We start from the raw sequence: 5,278 nt of genomic DNA on the forward strand, positions 1-5,278 counted from the left end.
AAGCGAGGCTGACGCCGTCACGTGGCTCACTGGTTTCTGAAGCCCTCAGGTTAATGTTTCCTCCAGCGCCATCTTGGTTGCAAACTAGCAGATGTGATGTGGAGGGGCGGATCTGACTAAAAAAACGAGTAACTAGAAGTCATTAGCCAATCAGCATGCAGATTGAAGTCACATGATCAAAATGTAAAGAATGAATTTGACTTTGTATCAAACTGTTGGCAGAGGTCAGAGTTCAGAAGGCTGGTTTCTCATACTTCTATAGAACAGGAAGTGTCGCCATCTGGTGGCCATCAGAGATAACGCAGGTTTTCCATCCTGGCTTCATTTTTACCTCCTGCGGTCATGAACATGTGCAGTCTAACTACTGATGAATCTGGTAAATGAAGAGTGTGTGTGTTTCAGGCTCATTGCTCTCAGCAGCAGGTACACACTCTGCAGGCTGAAAATCTGACTCTGCAGCTCCACCTGGAGGATGCTCAGAGGCACTGCACACAGCTGGAGGACTTAGCCAGGTCTCACACGCAGGTGAGTGTGTTATTTTGCAGGTGTCACTGTTTAACACGCCCACCTGACTGCCTGAGGGTCTGTCTGTGTTTCAGAGCATGTCTGTCCAGCAGGGGGAGCTGTTTGCACTCAGGATGGAGGTGCAGGCTCTCAGGGAGAGACAAGTGCAAAGCAGCAGACACCAGGCACAGCTGGAGGTGGAGCTTCAGCAACTGAGGGAGGAGCTAAGACAGAAGGTGCCGCTGGGACAGGTACGTGAATGTCTGCAGGTCACTCAGAGCAGAGCAGCAGGATTTCAGCCTAAACAGCCTCTGAGTCATGTGACCTGTGATCACGTCTTCATTAAATCAGCCCAGAGCTCAGGTGTGTTTCATACATGCTTTTACAGACAGTTGAGCCTGCACGCTTCATCAGGTAACCTCCCCAACAAGACCACAACATCAGCCTGAGTCTGACAATTGAACACAAACAAGCATACACTCACACACTCACACACACAGTCTTGTCTTGTCTCCAGTCCTGCTCTGATGTAACTGGACGTGGGCTCGTATGGATCAGATATTGGTAATACTGATGATGCCCACAGATCAGACACAGAGGTGAAGCAGGGCTCTCGTCTGTCTGCAGGAAGACGTCCACAGACTTCCGGCTCAGCTCTCAGGTCCAGCGGAGGAGCGGCAGGAAGATGAATCCCGGTCTGAGGCGAGCAGGTCGGTGTTTCTTCCTGCTTTGACACCGTGGTCATGTGACCTGCTCACACCGCAGTGAGCTAACAGCATCATCCATGCCTCACTGTGAGGACCGCTGCGACCTATTTCTACACAACGTTGTTTTTATCAGCATCAGCTTTACGAATACATTTGTACCTCAAAAAGTTTGATTACAACGGCTTCGTGGGGCTGTAGTCTGAGACTAGAGATGTGGACCCAAAACGATGCATCCCTGTGCTTGCTACAAACAGCCCGGCTTCAGGCAAGCTCGAGGCCCAGGCAGGAACCAGGCCTTGAGGCTGAAACCCGAAGCTGAGCAGAACAAAGAAGTGGACACAACCACAGGAGCGCAGAAAGGCAAGAATTGGGGGAGATAAAGAAGAGAAGACGGAGGATGACGAGGTGTTGAAAGACTGTCAGCAGGCTACAGACACACTGATGTCTTTATGCTGAACTCCTTAAAACTTAACCAAGTCGATGAGAATGGGATTTGAATCAACGACGATGGGCTTAGCAGTCCATCGCCTTAACCACTTGGCCACATCGTCCCTGCACAAGCGTGTCTCTGTGGAGGACACAGCATGACTTCATGAAGACATAATGAGTCCATCTGCTGGATCGTCCTCTCCAGCTGATCCTGGAGCATCAAACACGATGTCTGCAGTTCAGATTTGGACGTCAGCCTCACGTCACGTGTCTCAGACAGCGCTCTGAGCTGTTTCATACTCACAGTATGCTGAGCGTGTGCGCGATCAGGCTTCACACAGATGAGGTGGCCGAGAGGTTAAGGCAATGGACTGCTAATCCATTGTGCTCTGCACACGTGGGTTCGAATCCCATCCTCATCGGCTTGAGTGAGTTTTATGGAGTTAAGCATGGAGACATCAGCATGTCTGCATCCTGCTAAGGAAAACAACGTTGTGTAGAAATAAGTCATAAAGAAAGGATGTCGGAGAAGGAAATAAAAACTTAAATCAAGTCAGAAATATAAAAATAAACTCTGGAATAAAAACAACAATAGAGTCTTCAGTCCTGATTTTTGTGTCTTTTGATCCTCGCAGCGAGGCGTGGATGATGCTGTCAGCTCACTGCGACATGAGAGTGAGCGGGTCACATGACCACGGTGAGACAGGAGGAAGAAAGGGGCGTGGTTAACAGCAACTCATTCAACTTTGGGGGATTTTTCTTACCTGGATGATTGACGATGCATCCAGAAATAGTAATAAATCATAAATAATTCTCTAATGACATTTAAGAAGCCACGTAGTTAACTATAAAGTGAATAAATGATGTCTAAATCAAACTACAAAAAGAGTTCATATAAATACAAACTTCCATGTGTTGTGATTGTGAAATAAAAGCTGGAATAAATCTAAAGATGTGAGCGTGTTTTCGTTCTCAGCTCACAGTTCTGATCCAAATCCAGCCCACCTCGGCTGTTCGTGTGCTTTTTATATGAATTCCTCTAGCTGACCTCTGACCTCTGACTTCTCGTCCCGTCAGGCCTAACCTCACACTGCCCAGATGCTGGCATCAGTGCTCTGGGACCATCCAGCAGACCAGGACCACCATGGCTCACAAGCACAGCCAGGAACACATGAGCAGACCGCAGGCCCGGCCGGAAGCCCGGCTGGACCGGGACCAGGTGGTGCCCTTTGAGGAGCCAGAGGAGGAGGTGCAGAGGAGTCAGAGCAGGCACAGACTCCTGCAGAACAGTCTGGTGGGTATCACAAAAACAGCTCCTTCCAATATCAAGACATCAGCTGACGACTCTCACGTTTATTGTTTTGGCGGCGGGGGCGCATGGATGTTTGTATCTGTGTGTGCCTGTATGTCTGTGTCTATATGTCAGGTTGGGTGTCAGGCGCCACCTCTCTGGGGACATCTCAGGCCCTCCAAGGTTTGGAGGCCTCTCTCCCCCCACCACCACTCCCCCTGCCAATGGCGGACTCCCTCAGACATCGGTGCGTTGGTGGTTCTCTCTGTCCGGTGATGGGCGTCCAGGTACACACCGGCTCACTCCTTGGTGGCCGCTTGTCCGGGCCTGGAGCCTGGGGCTCGCTCGGGCCACTTCGGAGGTGGGGTGCCCCCGGCCTCTCGGCCTGGGGCTCGGTCACTCAGGCACAGCTGGCTGCCGGCGGAGCTCACGGGCGCGTCACTGCAACCCCCCCCTGGCTTCTGCTCCGCGGCTGCTGAGTGAGCCCTCATCTGGGACTCTCCTCAGCTCTTTCTGGGACAGTGGCGCAGCTGCCCCTCTGTTGGTCTTCCTTGGTCTCTTGTGTTCTGGGGGCCTCTGGATGTCTGGAGTTTTGATCTCCTCCATACCTGCTTCATGCCCTGGAGGACGGGGCTGTGGCCCCCCCACACCCTCTAGCAGATTATTACATGAAGGAACCTTTTAAAAAAACAAGCGCGTCCATGCTCACAGGTGTACACACGGGTGATCACACCCACAAACTACACCCTTTTTGGCTCCTACCTCAAAGCACACTGTGTTCTGTTGATCTTATGTGCTGCACAATAATGTTTAATATTTAGTATTTACTGTCATATTCCCATATATCATTGTGATGTTGTTTATTCTATTACTCTTGTTCTCTTCTGCTTGCTTTCTTTTTTCTTTCTCAACAGGTGATCCAGGTGATTGATATTTGTATCTTTTGTCTGTTTGTTTTGTTGGTTTTTGTTTTTTGCCCTTTATCCCCGTCCCTCTTCTCAGCTGTTTTTCTTTTCCCCAGTCATGTCTGTCCCGTGTGTAGCAAGTGAAAATAAAATAAAATAAACAATAAAAGTAAAGGTGAATCAAATAGACCAATACGGCAAGGCTGGGATGGTCCATTTGGTAAAGAGCACAATGGATTAGCAGTCAATCGCCTTAACCTCTCGGCCACCTGGTACAGGGACTCTGGCTTCACCTCATGCTGAGTCTGAGCTCAGATGGTAGAGTGCTCGATGCCCGCCTGCTCCGGCAGACCGGAGATATCCTGTCCAGCTGCAGAGCTTTCCTCAAGGAGCCGTTGGCGGTCGGGTTCAGCAGCACCGTGAGCCTCTTCGAATGTGTGCAGCTGTTTACTGCCCATCCAAACCTGTCGTGTCCTCCAAACCCGAGAGTCTCGAGTCCACGACACTGCAGAGCTGCAAGAGTGCGAGTTTCCTGTGATCTTCTGCAACTGCAGCACAAACTTCATCACTGTTTCAACAACAAGGCTGCAGCGTGAAATATAAGACATGTAGAGTTCATCTATCACCCACCGGCTCGCTCATGCTGAGAGAGAGCACTGCAACATCTGCGCTAACAGCCCGCAGGCTCAGCACTCAGTCAGCAGCCCATCTCAGCCCGCCTTGCGGCATGGAGGAGGTGGCTGAGAGCTGAAGCCAATGAACCGCCAGTCCTTTGTGCTCTGCACGTGTGGATTTGACTCCCATCCTTGTGAGGGTGGTTCAGAGTTACGAGCTTCAGGATGTCCTGACTCCCGGGTGATGCTGGCTTTGTTAGAGCAGACAACAGTTAGCTTGCAGTTGTCTGATCTGTTTCCTCCTTGAACATCGTGACGCAGAGTTTTTATTTATGGCGTCCTTCGTCATAACCAGGTTATTTTTTTAATTTCTGCAGATGATGAAAGACTTTTATTTTGAAATCCACCTTTGTCTGTAAATGAGTTTCCACTCGGTCTGTTTGAAGTCATCATCAGGATGATCTTTGGATGAGCTTTATTTAAACTGCTGCAGGTGAACAAACACATGACCCTAAAACAAAATTGCGTCAGACGATCTCCAATCTTCCTGTTCTGTGCCCCAGCTGCGCTCACAGAGCGACGCCCACCAGAGGAGCCTCGGCCACTTCAACAGGAAGTTACGGCAGCTCAGCAGGTCCACGCACAACATCGACCAGCTGACTGTGGAACAGCTGAAATTCACCATCGAACTGCTGAGAGCGCTGAACCAGCTGCTGCACACACAGGTGCGCACACACAGACAAACACACACACACACAGAGACAAACACACACACACACAGAGACAAACACACACACACACACACACACACACACACACACACACACA

At 50.2% G+C, this 5,278-nt stretch overlaps 1 non-coding gene across 1 annotated transcript; it reads left to right on the plus strand.

Moving 5' to 3' along the window:
• The first annotated feature begins 1,980 nt into the window (after nt 1–1,980).
• On the plus strand, nt 1,981–2,062 carry trnas-gcu (transfer RNA serine (anticodon GCU)). Its single transcript has one exon. It is a non-coding gene; the product is annotated as a tRNA-Ser (tRNA).
• Nucleotides 2,063–5,278: the final 3,216 nt, after the last annotated feature.

The sequence above is a fragment of the Pundamilia nyererei genome, unplaced genomic scaffold (assembly GCF_000239375.1).
Source record: "Pundamilia nyererei isolate P.nyererei 1_Seehausen unplaced genomic scaffold, PunNye1.0 scaffold00238, whole genome shotgun sequence".
Lineage (NCBI taxonomy): Eukaryota > Metazoa > Chordata > Actinopteri > Cichliformes > Cichlidae > Pundamilia > Pundamilia nyererei.